General features: G+C 39.5%; 1 protein-coding gene across 2 annotated transcripts in view; it reads left to right on the top strand.

Moving 5' to 3' along the window:
• cd276 (CD276 molecule) overlaps window positions 1-15,959 on the top strand; it is an 88,850-nt gene that overhangs the window by 25,021 nt on the left and 47,870 nt on the right. The window lies entirely within an intron of this gene.

The following is a 15,959-nucleotide window of genomic DNA, read 5'->3' as shown; positions in this document are numbered from 1 at the left end:
ATGGAAATGGGGGTGGCTGTACAAATGATGCCCCCTCGTGGGAGGGAAAAACATTGCCTGAGGTTTGATCGAACAAATTCGGGAATGGGGCTCCAAGCAATGCTTTTCAATTACTGAATAAGTTCGTGAATGGCAGTGAATGTGTCAATATCCAAAACTTTGCGAAACTACTCAAGTGTAAACTACCACTGCCATTTATATTTCACTGGCTTGTATCTGCTCATGATTTGGCCTTGTGTGTCTCATTAGAGATGCTTTTATTTTTAATGAGTCACCTAATCAAATCTCTCTTGTGATGAATATCCCATTGTTCAAGATTCCATATTTCCTGATGAGGCGACAAAATAATCCCATTGCAAAATAAATACATTTGAAGTAATCTTGACTTTTCAAAAACTGTCACCCCATCACCAGTGTTGCCATGGCAATTGAGGTAACGGTACACATTTGTACTTGGTGTCAAGTTTGACGATTATGTTCTCCAAATGTACAGATTCAATAAAACAGTAGGGGAATGCAGTTTGGTCCAAAACCATACTGCATCCCCTGCTTTAAATCGCACTAACACTGCAATTGCCCTTCTTTGTGAAGTGTAGAAGCAGCCCTGCATAAGGTAGGCCATGGGTCAAGGTAGAACATGTCTCTAATGGAGGCACAACTGTGTGAAATAGCTTATAAATTATAGAAGAGGTGGACCAGACCTTCTCTTTGGGTTTCAGCTTGTGCTAAAACTTGGGGGCAGGTGTAGCGGAGATCTGGGCAGAGGGTCACCGTGAATTGCTCTACTGGGCTGGGAAACGAATGGACACGTGGCAAGGGTGGCCTCAAAGGGGTTGGCCTTCAATGCACTTTTGGCGGCCTCTTTCAAACCGTACATGTGGAGTCATGTTGTGTTAACAATTATTTTATTCATGAAATATAAATTGGTCAATTATTTTGACAATTACTAGACAATTCACTGAAGGTGAATGGTCTAGTTTAAAACTTCATATTTAGGGCGCACTGCATCCTAAGGTACAAAGAATATAAGCTACAAGTGCTAGGGGTTGCGCTATGCCGCCAATAGGTGGTGTTATACTCAAGAGAATACAATACAATACATGCATTTATTCCTATCGAGTCTTCACAACTGCTGCATCTTTAAACAAAGCCATGGGAACTAGTCACAAACACGGACATGGAAGGTATAAAGACAAATGAAAGACAAAATGGCATTTTTTGTTTCAAATCAAAGGTGATTTTCAAATGGTTGCAAATGTCTCATTTCAAAACAAAAAAAAAAGATCCATCAGCTTTAGTTAATGGAGCACAAGACAAAAATCTGAGAATCTTTTTGCTCATACTTCTCTATGCGAATGAACTGTCCAAATTATGAACAACATGGGTTCAGAAAGGTCGAATTATTCGTAAAACATTCTAAATTTCAATCCATAATTGATATTTACAGTCATTTCAGTACCATTACGTCTTCACATGAGAAAGTTATTTTACCCTAAGACTTATCAGAAGCGATTACAGGACATACACACAACATATAACCATTATTATACACTAGTTGATAAGAAAATAACCAGGGTCGAAATAGGCTGCCGTACCTTTCAGTAATTTGCATTTAGAGTGAAGTTGATGTGCGTTCATATGAATGAACTGTATAAGTGATGCCATAATCCATCCATACATTTTCAATACCACCTTTTACTGTTGGGCCGTGTCAAAATTACCACAGTGAAACAGCTCATTAAAACATTGCAGTAAATCGTGACATTCCTTTGGGAGGTGGAGAGGAGCCGTGCTCTGAATACGGCAGCATCTTTTTGTAACATGATTGACAGGTTGATAGGCTAAAATTTTAACACAATTTTCAAGTTTCTGCAGACCATCAGAGGCCTGCAAATTAAATCCGGAGAGGTCAATAGAAGAGGTGCGTTGTGGGTTTTGAGTCAAAGAGGCACGGTCTCTTATATCCTCATATCATTCTCCGGAACTAGAGAATCAGTTATAATGAGTTTTGAAGAAGCTGGCCAAGAGCCAAGAGGGGCGGAAAAAAAAGACTGCAAACGTAGTCACGTGACAACATGTAAGATTTCTTGTTGGACAGTGATAATAGCAAATTCTGAAATACACAAGAGAAGGAAGGCCCTTAATTCAAAAGTGGTCATTTTAAAGGACAACCGACACCATTTTTTTGTTCCCTAACTGACATGAGAAAAACGTTTTATAGCATCTAAAACACACAGGCTGAATGCAAAGTGTAAAAAACATTCCATGATGTCTGGCCAGTGTTTTATCGGCACCCAAGCAAGAAAAAAAAAAAAACTCAAACTAATTCGGGAATTACGCTCTTTGTCATATTTTCAATTCCCGAATAAATTTGTGAATGGCAGTGAATGAGTTAACATGCTGAGTGCACAAAAGTTGAAACACACAATACCGTCGCACACAACACTTAAAATGGAGTAATATTGATCTGTGTGAGCTTTTGGTCTGTAATATGTTAACTTCAATCGTTGGCTTTGACTTCCTGTCGCAGGCGATTAACTCATTCGGTTCAAAAATCTTTAGCAGCTTTAGCTGCATCAAGCATCTCAGAGATGTTATCTTTCTAAACCCTCATTCTACCTCTGGGGTGATTTGGTTGTGCTGGGATATTATGGATTTTGCAGCGTGGATCCATCTGTAAAGAATGGTGGGTATTAATGACTAGAAGAATGTTGGAAAGAAAGTATGTTCACGTTCCCAATTGAGCTGCTGTGTCTCCTGCTGTGGTTTTTGGCTTCTCATTCTCATCTTCCTCAAGTTCATTCTAACCACTTTAGTTTCAGTTTGGGAAAGAAAAGATGTTTGAGGTTGTGTTTGTATGTGTGGGTGAGGGGGGGGGGTGTCCCATATCTTGTCATTTACTCCTGGTTCTCTCCTGTGAAGGCAAAGAGCGTGTATCCAATCATCCGGGTTGGTGTGATTGCCACAGCAAGTTTTGCTGCGGGCTTGATTTCAAGACTTGTCATTGAAATGCCCACCCCATCTCAGCAACAATTCCCACCTCGACTCACCCAAGCATTCCCAATGAAGCCAGGCGTAATGTCTCTCGCATTACTACGCTGGCGCGGCATTTATTGGCCAAGTGTGACGAAAGTGTGACATACAAACTTTGGCTATTTGCACACATTGAGTTCTGTGCAAAGTAACTCTGCCAACTTGTAGCTTTCATCCTGTCATCTTGTAATCAAACTCTCATTTTGTTTTCCCCCTTGGTGGATTTCATTTGGCGTTAGGTGAAGACAGTAATTGAATACCCAATCTCATTTGTACCTTAAATTCAGGTTGTTAACGGATGAGACTATTGTCTCACTGAGTGTGTCTTTCAGTGACTGTTATATAGTGAGAAAGATCATTTAATATGGACGACCTTTAAATGACTTATTCGTAGGTTTTCGCTACGAACGAACAAATGATAAGCAAAAAGAAAAGTAGATGTCGTACAAAATGGAGCTAAGCATGTTTCTGCTGATAGTAAGGGGTCGCATTTCTCCCAAAAACAATTTGATAGACGTCTCGATACAAGGGTGCAATACAAAAGATGGTGTATTTTAACATATAACGATTTGATTCGATGTACTCGCATCTTTTAACTGATTCACTGCCAGACGTGCAAACATCTGTCCAGTGCCAGGGTTTTTGTCATTGTTACTCAAATTCCAGGACCCACAGAATACTGACTTTTTGAAGACTCTCTTCTTTCATTAGAAACAGTGTTAATTCCTAAATTATATGGATCTGGAGTTATACGAGCTTGAAATGAGGATGGCTGTCCAAAATACAATGCAATACATACATATTGTTTTTATAGCGCTTTAACAACAGCTGAAGCTGGAACTAAGTGCTAACATGGAAAAAAGGGAAATGCTATCCATTGTGGAAGGGAAAACATTGCATGATGTCTGACCAGTGCTTTATCAGCACTCAAGCAAGCAAAACAACGCTCTTCATCATATTTTCAACTCCCGAACAAATTTGTGAATGGCAGTGAATGAGTTAAATAAAAACCTATGTCCGATTCAAATCGACTTTCATTACACCACTACTTCACACCCTTTGAATGCAGCTGCTAACTGCAACCGTAGATCTTGATTCTGTACACACAGAGTTGTCAATGATCGAGGGCCAATCAAACCGATTGTGGACCCGAGAGTCTTTCCAAGTCTACTCATATAATTCGCGCATGAACTATTTCACAGGAAAAAAAAACATCACCCTTAACACCTGCATGCGCTGATGTTTCTATACTGTCCAGTTTGTCTCGCTGCATTGTTGTAGCTAAAGTTGTGTAGCAGGAAAATGGAGGGCATGGTTTCAAATTTAACCTGAAGCCTATTGAGAGCATGACAGCTGAGTTGAATGTGCGTTTAACTCTTGTGTCGGAGGCCATCACCGGCATGACAGTTTGTCGAAATTACGCCCACCCAACGCCTCCTTACTCATTTTTTTTTTGCTTTTCAAGATTGTCCATACCATTCTACCTGCCTTGCCCACCTCTCTTTGAAAACTAACTAACCGGAGCAGCAAGTGAAAAGAACAGACTATCAGCGGGACATTTTGTTGCAGTGACCTGCAAAGCACCATCAGCAACAAAGCCAGCCAATATTAGCTTCTCCAATAGAGAGACCTGAGCCATTGTAGTTTTGTGCAGCCATTGTTTCGTGATTTTTATTCATAACATGGCAGGAGTTTGCAGCAATTTTTGCGCATCGACCCATTTTTGGTATGGAGGTTCTTCCTGTGTTTTTATATTTTTGTTTGTGTGTGGGTGTTTTGACATTCTCCCACATTCCAGAAAGATGCAACTTTCATTAACTACAGAAAATGGACGGACGGGCATTGTCCACCTCCATTCCGTGTCATCGGCGTGTAAAGACAGCATTAAAAAGGCTGAAAAGCATTTTTTTAACGTTAGGGTGAAAGGTTCTATCGCTACCAGACCGCTTCCCCCACTTCATTGGAATACACTTGAGGAGAAACGAAAGATGTGTGATTAATTAATCACAAGGTTTTACGCTACAGTAAATGTTTATGCTATATACTAAATGTTCAGTGGATGTCATCGAGCTGGGATTCAAATCTCCCATGCTTACTTGAGTAGCCCCCCGAACCACAGTCTTATTGCCTTACACTCGGTTGAAAAAATATTACAGTTATACTGTATTTCCCAGTTGTGGTAAAAGCATGTATTCAGTGGACTTCCACTGTTTGCATAGTGAATTCCTGTGAAGCGATGCTGACCTAAAACTGATGACCCATTCCTTTAATATCACACAAAATATCTCCTCAAAACATTTTAATAGCATTTTAAATGCTTATGAGCATCTTCAAACTTTTCTCAGAAGCTACTGCTTCTATTAAAACATTCTTTGAGCGGCAACCAACCCTTTTGTATGTCGATAGTGGTATTTCTTCCCAGCCTCCCATTATGTTCTTGTTTGTAATCTTTTTCAATCACATTAATCAAAAGTAATGTCCATGCTTGTTTCTTCCATCTTGAAACAAAGAACATTCTGGTGTTTTGTTTTCCACACTTGTTTGAGACTAATCTAAGTGTGATTAGCAGAGCCTGCAGTGGAGCCGAAAAACAGTATTAACAAATGTGTTGTCAGTAGCGCTGCAGCAAACTTTCTCAATATAACATTGAATTAATCAGTGTAAGGTGCACAAACACGCTCTCCCTCTCTTCCGCCGAAAGTGTGTTTTATCTTATCAGGGAGCCAGCCGGGGAAAACGACAACACAGACGTATGAAGTAATGTAGGCAATCTAGAGTAAACACAGGTAGGCGGCAGAGGCGCCATCAGGATTATTAACTTGGGCGCCTGTCACTGTTTTTGACTGTTGACTTTCAATGTCCTCCTGGAAGCTTTCAGTATAGGAAATTGCATCTTTGTATTTGCGGCCCAGGAAATGTTATTTGTCATGCCTCCAGTCTTACACGTCGGCTCCCAAGGATTGTTGGGCTGGATTTAGACGTGGCCACTTTCTGAGCTGCCCTGCTGTTCTTCAGCACTACAATCATTCAGATAAAATGAGCTCCATTCTTTGGCGCAGGGATTTAGGGCCCCTTTATTTTTGGGTGCTTGGTGTAGTCCCCACGTTTTACTCTTCAAGGCTTCCTGAACCGATACGAAGGATTAATTTATTTATATATTTATCTGGCTATTAATATTTATTTATCTTTCTATTTATTTGCCGTATTTTCCATTAGATTGATGAAAAGGTTTCTTCAGCCGCCATCTCTACTTCTTTACAGGTGTTGGATGCTCCTCATCCGAAGAACTTCGTCAGCGAACTAAAATTGTGCTGGTTTACAATGATAGTGTCTGCTTCCATTTAGTGTATTCTTTTTCATTTTCTTCTTCTTCTCCTCTTCTTCTTCGTCTGCTTCTTCTTCTTATTATTATAAGTATTATTATATTTTTAAAATCTAACTTTATAATGTCCCCATGTACGACATTGTAGCCATTAGATTTGGCTAATCTCTACTTGCTTCGTCACTCAGAAGTTCCACTAGCTAAAAACAAACAAAAAATAAAAACAAGATTCAGGCTCCCGATGTCCAGCTCTATTGGCTTTTTGGACCTGCATAGAATCTATGAGTGTGTGTATTTTCTTTATCTACTAGGATATCCTTAGGATAATTTCCACAAACACTATTGCAGCCAGTGTGATGATACCCCTGTGCCATCTTTTTCACAAACAGTACTTCTTGATGTGTGTCCACAGACTGGCGCAAGCCTTTGCTCTTTATGCTCCTTTACTCGCCTTTCCGGGACGTTGTTTTTATGGCTGCCGTAAATGTACAAAGCCCACTTTTTGTTATTGATTGTGCGCATTTTATATTTGGACACGCAGGACGGACTATCACGGGGTGCAGCTGGGACCCCGGAGTGGACGTTTTATGCAGCTCCTGTGCTAAATCCTCTAAGTGGGATTGCTTTCAGTTGGTCTGGCGTTCGTCTCTGCACGATACGAAATCATTTTAGTCTCGGGCCTTTCAGCCAAAAGCGAATGCCCCGGCGCATCTTCAGAGTTTGCTGATTTAATTATACAGTCCATTTATTTGACGTTTAAACTCCTTTACCTGATAACACGGAGAATTATTACGCCGCAAAGGACGGCCGCATATTGCCTCCCCAAATGCCTGTGGTTTTTTTACACTCTGAATTAGCGTCTGGCGTCTTGAAGAGTATTGTTTGGCACCGTGAAGTGGTTTCAATTAATAGCAAAAAAGCAAGAATGAAGTTTGTTTTCAGGATAAGTGCCTCTTTTCTGCCGCTAACTCAGGAGACTAGTGATTGACGACCAAGTGTACAATTGAAGTCAAGACTAGGCCAGGTGTCCCACGGCGTTGGTGTTGGACTCCACACCCACTGCCTGGCATAGTACATACACTAGCATCTCCTGCCCCCCCTTGCAGAAGGTTGGCATCTTTTAAAGCTAGTGTCAAAAAGAACATTACTAGTTGTGACAAAGTCAAAATACACCTGTGCTCCTCATGATACTCATTTAAATGGACGGTTGCTCGCCATGACTCACCTCTATCTCAGACTGCATTAATATTCTCCCGCTGGTTTGGACTCAGCTCGTCTCAGTCAACGTCCCCCCAACCCCCACATAATAACTGATATGAGGAAACACACTACCTCTGCTTCCCTTATTAATATTGTCAACTGTGTTTAATTTCATCACTTGCCATCGAGTGCGTCGGCCAAGTATAGTGCCTCTACGCCGACAGCCGAGACAGCCTGGTGAGCCCGCACTGAAAGAGTCCATCATATCTATTTGTCTGGGCTGGGCCTTTAGCTCCTGTCATTCACTCCCACTCATGACGAGTGATGTGTTAGTAATTTGTTGACGATCAGTTGTTTTCCTCCAAGGAACTGTAAGAGGGCACTCGGAAGTGGGTTATTCAGGGAACGTCAATTCAACAATTTCCAGCCGTTTATGGTGGAGCACTATCCGGGGGTTCCTGGGTTTACAATCGCATCAACATAGGATGGTTGCTGGATAATGAACGGAACGCATTGAACTGCTGTAGTCTGAATTTCGGTGTAAAGTCTGCAGCACACCGAGCGACGTGACTGTAACCAACTGAACTGTTGAAGGTTCAAGATTTGACAGCTAGATTTCATGACTGGCGAACTGTCGGCCTCTGGTTTTGCTGACTTTCAAATTTTTAATTGGAGCGGAATGGATTTGTAAGAACCAGTCAATAATGTCGTTCACTTCCACAATTTGGTCTTCACATTATATCAGATGTTTATTTTTATTTCTTTATTATTATTTTTTTCTTAAGTTATACAACTTGTAGGTGACAATATTGATGCAGAATTTATCTCATTTGTTGACCACAAAAAAATGGCATTTGAACAGGGTATGTCGTCTTGACAGTACAATGATACCTCGGCGTACGAACGCTTTAGCTAACAAACATTTTGCCTTACGAACGTTAAATTAGCGAGAATATAATCATGGCAAATGAACTACTTTTCGGGAAACACATGGAGCAATGGGTGGCAGACTAGTTTTTGGTGGAAGAACACCAAACCACACAGCCGAACAGCACCTCCGTGACTGCCGGACTACTTTTCCACACACCTTTTTTCTGAGTGCATACGGGGTTTCTTTTCGAGTGGCGTACTTTTGCTTTTTTGGCACGAAAAAGACCCCACCACAGGCGAATGTTTAGCCGAAGAGGACAAAATAAAAATATGGTTGAGCAGAAGAAGAAGATCATCAAAAAACACGAACGAGGTGTGTGTTTGTGTGACTTAGCGTCCCAGTATCAGTATGCTAAGTCGACCATTGCTACGTGTGGCTAAGGGTGTTTCTGTGTTTTCTAAGCAACAGTCTCAGGCAATAGAAGAGGTTGAAAAACTGTTGATTTTGATTAAAGAAAAGCAGCTAGCAGGGGACAGTGTGTGAGGGTATTATCGCCGAGGAAGCGCGGCAACTTCACTCGGATATCATCAAGAGGCAACTACTACATCAACGACCGTCACAAAGATAAATAAAACGACTTTATTATATAGTATAGTTTATTTCTTTAATTACCATAGCACAATTATTATACATAAAATCAGGTATATTTTGTGTAGTTTTAATGCTTATTTAGTAGAAAATTATGTTTACGGGGACCTGGAAACGGATTATTCTCATTTTTAATGGTTTCCTATGGGAAATTAAAGTTTGGAAGACACACCTTTCACCTTACACACCCTTTCTGGGAACCAATTAAGTTCATAAGCTGAGGTATGAGCTACAGTAGAGGCTGGGGTTATAAACTACTTCTACAGGGGGAAATTGAGTCGGCGGCTGCTGACAATAGTTGCAAGACCTGTTGCGGCTCAATATTACTTCACATATAAGGCGCAGAGTCATCTTTTGAAGAATATCAAGGCTCTTGGGTGTGCCTTATACACCGGAAAATATGGTATTTATTTTCTGTGTTTCAACAAAGCCAGGTGACTTGTCAGGTTGATTTCAGTGAGGAAAATGTGCACCCAAAAAGGAAGAAACACTCTGACATTTACGTCGCAAAATAGTAAGATTACTCTGGTAATCCTTTATATTGTCAGAAAACGTTGTATTGATCCAGCAACAAAGTGCCTTCCTTCCAATGGTCGCTTGTCATTTTGCTCACGTTTTTAAGCAAAGAACAAAAAGCTTCCAAAATAATCACGCCGCTCTTTTAATACGTATGCCAATTTACGTAATACGTAAGACACTTTTTTTTCCTTCATCCTGAATTTTATTGCGGTGTATGAAATCCAAACGTAGCCCCCCCCCCCCCCCCCCACTTTCAATAAAAACAAATGCACCCCAAGTTGGAACTGAGCGACAGTATGAGCCACTCAGTTATACATTCAACGACATCTAAAGTTCAGCCCGTCTGACATCGCCTACTGTAAAACAACTGGAGGGAGGAAAAGAATATTTAAGTAATAAGTTATGAGAAGTTGTACTTCACTGATAGTTCAGAGGAGCTCAGGGGCACGACTCGTCTGCTGGCAACCACCATTTTTGTAAAATGACAGCAACATAAAAAAAGCAGAAATCCAAATGTCCCATAAGTGTTATATTAATCCTATTTCATCCATAAATTCTGCTATTTGTATCAATCTCAGTGGTGATTTTGGCCATGTGAGTTATTTTACATGAATTTTTGCTGTTAACTAATTCCCTATGCTTCCATTGTCATCGTTTAAACTTCACAGATAGCTATTTTACCACAAGGGATTATATTATTATTACAAATCAGATTTTATAATGGAGCATTTGAGACCCAATCCTCCAGCCCCCACCTTCATGTATTAATTATAATTATTCAGTTCCATCAGTGGGACCATTTTTTCCTTCACCACCAGGATTTCTTTTTCTTTATTATTATATCAATTATTGGTTTTTTTTTTTTTTTGGCTACATTTTCTTCAATGGATAATAAACAATATCACATTCTGAACCAAAACAACAACCAATGTTGTTTATTTTTATGTATTTATTTAGGTTTTTGTGTCTGCATTATAATCCAATGTGCCTTATATGTGTCACGTTTTGGTTCACAGCCAAAGGGTGGCACTGTAGAGCCCCATCTGCAGCTGCACAGTTGTAGGTCATTCTAATCAGTGGCATTTAAAAGTGACTACACCGAAGCGACTATTCAGTGTCAGGTCATTGTTTGTTTCATCCTGTCAGGTTTGTTTCATCTTGTCTGGTTTGCTTTGTTTTTAGTCATGGTTTTGTTTGCTACTTTGGACCTTTTTGTTCTGATGATTTGGTTGTTTGAGATTTTGTTCCTGCTGACTATTTAATACAATTTGTCAAATACACCCTCTTCCTCCATCCTGCCTGCATTTTTGGGGTCTACCACCACCAAAGTGTCCTTGAGAGCTTTGAAAGGCACTTAAAATGAAATTTATTATTTTTATCATTATTATTATTATTATTATTATTATTATTATTATTATTATTATTATTATTATTATTATTATTACTACCACAAATTGTGACAATATGTGGTCCACTATTCTGATTTCTTGGAAGTAGTATTTTAAATCTTTTGTAAAAAACTTTCTAGCATCTAAATGTGATGCCTCGATATAGATAAAACTGAATTGTATTCTCTTGAGCAGACCTCCATCTTGTAAATGCGTAATGCAACTGCTGTTACTCATTGTAACTTCTATTCTATGCACCGTATATTGCGTTGGTCCCCATACATGAAAAACGTTTTAAATTTGGCCATTAACTCATTCAATGCTCAGGTTTTGGTTTTTCTTACTTCGTGCCGATCAAGCGCTGGCCAGACCTCTAGAAATGGTTTTTCCCTTCCACAAGGTGGCAGCATTTCACTTTATTCCATCTTAGTGCTTTGTTCCAGCTTCAGCTGTTGTTAAAGCGCCATATAAAATTGCATATTGCATTGTATTTTGGACAGCCTCATTCAGCCCCTCATTTCAAGCTCATAAAACTCTAGACCCATATAATTTACAAATTAACTCTTTTTTTCTGATGAAATAAGAGAGTCTGGGGTTTCTTATCTTGCAGTGAATATTTATGTAGTCCTAAAACTCAATATTCTGTGGGTCGTGGAATTCAAGTGACAATGACAAAAACCCTGGCACTGGAGTGGACACATTTTTGCATGTCTGGCAGTGAATGAGTTAACTGAGTGTGAGCCTTATTGGACGGAAAATGCGGTACATCGTTTTTTCAACCACAGATCCCCTTGATCGAAGTAAAAATAGGGCTCAACAATGATGGCCAAAATGTCAATCACAAATATTTTCATAAACACTGTTGTCAAGAAATGTAAGTTTTCATCATGTTATGGAAGACCTGTATTAAATCTTACACAACCGGATAATTGTGCACAATAGTCTTTTGGAGAGATCCGATCATCATAAATAAATATGTATAAATGTACAATACATTTTCTGTACATACAATTAGATAAATATACATACACCTTGATGATATTCATATGTCCGACCCATTTCACTGACTTTTGGTTACACCTTTCATCCAAACATTGTAGCAGACTATATGCTATATACCTTATACGTACAGTCGATAGGAGCAAAGGAGTGTGCAAAAACTACCCTGAGGTATGGCTTTAAAAATGTCATCACATATTCGACAGGTTCTCCCTCAATATGAGACGCATATTAACAGCTCACGGTCTTTTGTAGAAATTCCACCGAGCCAGTTCATGTTTACTTGATGAGTTGCCTTGCATTCTTTGAAGAACTGATTTGTTCCGCACTTAACATTTACATCTCATTGTGTGTGGATTCCATGATTGTGTTTCTAATTCAAATCAGGTTTTGTGGCCAAAGCAACACATGGCAGTTTTCCATTTGAAAAGGGTCACGTATACAGTTGTTATATTCTTATTGTTTCATGAATACAACAAGCCTCAACTATGACAGATTATTCCGGAAACTTGTGATGTCACCGGATCGGTTCTGGACAAAAATAAACACGACACGGTGGCCGTTTCAACGGGTGTCATGTTAACGTTAATTTCCTGTGATATTCCTCATTCGCTTTGCTGCGCAGTGATGCAACACGGGAGCTGTTTTCGCAATAGGTGTGGGCCTGCGGGGCATCTGCAAGAAGTCTCGTGCTGCCGTTTTGTTTTCCGCTGCAGAGACTGCTTGTGAGCGTGATGCATTTACAAGTGTAGTCCTGCATTAACGTAGAAGTAAGTCGCGGTTTGTGAGGTGTTGCTTTGGCTTCACCGTATTTCTCAATTGTGTTCAGGATGATATGCACAACTCATAAATGTATTATTATTATTATTAGTAGTAGTAGTAGTAGTAGTAGTACTAGTAGTAGTAGCAGTAGTATAAATGCAAAAAAACATGACTTCATTCACTGCCATTCCCGAATTTATTCAGGAATTGAAAATATGACGAAGAGCGCCATTCCCCAGTTTGTTCGGGTTTAGGTTTTTCTTGCTGGGGTGCTGATAAAGCGCAGGTCAGGCAAGGAACCATTTGATCTGACAGTGTACGTTTGGTAAGACCAACTGATGATAACAACAAATCATTCAAAAAGGCTCCGGTTATGCAGAGGATGCAAGTGGGATCCGATATAAAATGTCTGTGATATTAGAGGATGGAGAAAAGATTTTTTTTGTCTTTTGAGACTCCTCCAGTCATTGTTGCGTCAGTTAATACAATATGTGTTCTGTTTGCAGTTAAGTGTCAGAAAATTTCATTAAAATAGACTGAACCCAGCACAATGGTTGGAAGTAAACCCCCTTTTCCCTACTTCTTGGTGAATCATGTCTAGAATTCTGGATCAATGCGTCCCCTTCTGACTAGTCTCAGCTTCTTCGTCTTTTCCACCGCACTGATGTTCTGTTTGGCTACTGATAGCTGTCAGTAGTAATTTTCTCTTACACATTCTTTGGCCTCTCGTGGAGGGGATTGGTTGTTTTAAAGCGAATTAAAAATGTACCCCGCACAACATTGTGGACTGATTAAGGTTCTCCTGTTCACTGGTTCTGCCCGCATTGCCAGGAAGAAGGGGAAAAAAAGGAGCCAGAACAAAACGAAATACAAAGATGGAAGAAAATCAATTGTCCATGCACATCTGACATCTTAATGCCACAATCAGTAAGGAATGATGTGTGTAAGTGTCAGTCAATTGTCGGACATCGCAGGAGCTCTTAATTGAGTTGGTGGAAAGTGGCTGGTTGGGATATATTTCTCATGTTGGTCGAGGGCATCACCTGTGGACTGTATTGTTGGATCATGCAGACAGGTGACTTGTTACATCTCTGAGTCTTGCAATTTAACTAAATGCTGCATGTTTGTCTGTATGTTTTGCTATTTTTCTCTGTGACGGTCGTCATTAAAAAAATCATAAACATGATACTTTTACCGTCAAATATGCAGTTGGGCATTTGAGGCAAATAAAACAAATGTCTACCCTTAAAGCACAAAACACATATTGGCATTTGAGGCAAACTTCAGCTTTTAATCCCTCTTCTGATCAAAGTCAGTCAAGACTTGGTTATTGGAAGTCTCTTAAACGATTATCCTGAGCGATTGATTATCCTGTGGTATGCATCATTGATTGGTAAAAAAAAGGAACGTACTGAACTTGAACACAATATCTCACCCATAAAGTCTAAAAAGTTCCTTAGGAATGGACCTTTTTTTTCAATTGCTGACGAGTTTTAGCCATAAATATCATACAGACCAACATTTCTTGGTGTGCGGCAAGTGGGCTCTTTAAAATTACCGAGATGTTTCAAGATGCATCACGGAGAACGCGACAACTCATATGCATGTGTCCGTGCAGAATTTATCTAACGCTATAAAGTTTATTTTTTTTCTCTCATCCCCTTTTTCGTGTTTGCTTTTGCTGCCCTCTCAAACTTAAATATCCATCATAACACAAATGACCATGCTGCCAGTGTAAAATACTGCACTGGAGTAAAATGTTTGGGCATAAACTGGATGCTGTGCCTGCACTCTGCCTTATTAAGCAGCCAAACGGGCCAGGTAGGGAAAAAAAAAACTCGGATTTTTAACTCATTCACTGCCATTCATGAATTTAGTCCGGAATTGAAAATATGACATAAAGCACCATTCCCGAATTTGTTTGAGTTTTGTTTTTTCCTGCTTGAGTGCTGATAAAGCGCTGGCCATGGCCTCTTCCAATGGCCTCTGGCAATGATTTTTTTTCCCTTCCACAAGGGGCAGCATTTCCATTTTTTCCATGTTAGCGCTTTGTTATAGCCTCTTCTGTTGTTCAAGTGCTATATAAACCAATATTGCACTATATTTTGGACAGCCGCCCTCATTTCAAGCTCATATAACTCCAGACTCATACAATTTAGGAAATAATAATAATAATAATAATAATAATAATAATAATAATAATAATAATAATAATAATAATAATAGTAATAATAATAATCATCATCATCAGCATCATCATACATTTAATTTCTAAGCTCTCAAGGACACTTTACAGTCATAAGATATTTTTTCTGCGGGTGAGCAGCGGCAGCCACACGCGCCAGCGTTCACTCAACCCGGAAGTGACGAAGTGAAAAAAAAAAAAACTAAATAACAAATAGTATGACAACACAAAGACGCATAGAACTATTAACTCTTCTTTTCTGATGAAAGAAGAGAGTCTAATGTTTCTAACACTGTACTGACTGTTTATGTAGTCCTAAAACTCAATATTCTGTGGGTCCTGGAATTCAAGGGACAATGACAAAAACCCTGGCTCTGGAGTGGACACATTTTTGCACGTCTGGCAGTGGATGAGTTAATAAAGTCCACACAAGTTGAAACAATCATTTTCAAATCATAGCAAAAATGAAAAACACCTCTTCTGACTATTTTTGAATCTTATTCTTATCCCAACCATTTTTTGGCCTTGTTTTTGCTTCTGTTTCATGCACTATTTGTTTTTTCCCCTCTGTAAGATTGCCAATTGTTGCTTTTTTAATTTATATTTATATGTGGAGCACATGCGGCTAATATTCATTAGACTCATTAGAGTTTTAGGGTGCATTTCTGTTGTATCTAAACACAGAGACAATTCTGACGAAAGGACGTTTAAGCTACGGATTCATTGAAAATAATTATTTGAAATGATTCAGACAGTATGCAATTTGACAGTGAATTTTCTCATCTTCACAGGTGAATGTAATCCCATGCCCAGTAGACTGGTTAATTGACTGAAAATATCGCTTGGAGGTAGGCTGTCCTGTTAGCAAGGCAAAAGTCTCGATCGCAAATGGAGCGCAATGACAATGTGTAATAGCTGAGAAGGAAACTGCATAAACAATAGCCCGCAGGTCTAGGTAGGACAGCATAACAAGGATAAACTTTGCACATTGAAAATGTCTCCTTGCGAGGATGTGGCTACATTGTTTTTTAT

Source organism: Hippocampus bargibanti, linkage group LG03, assembly GCF_051943395.1.
Source record: "Hippocampus bargibanti isolate YZ-2025 linkage group LG03, ASM5194339v1, whole genome shotgun sequence".
Lineage (NCBI taxonomy): Eukaryota > Metazoa > Chordata > Actinopteri > Syngnathiformes > Syngnathidae > Hippocampus > Hippocampus bargibanti.
This window is presented reverse-complemented; position numbering and strand designations above follow the sequence as displayed.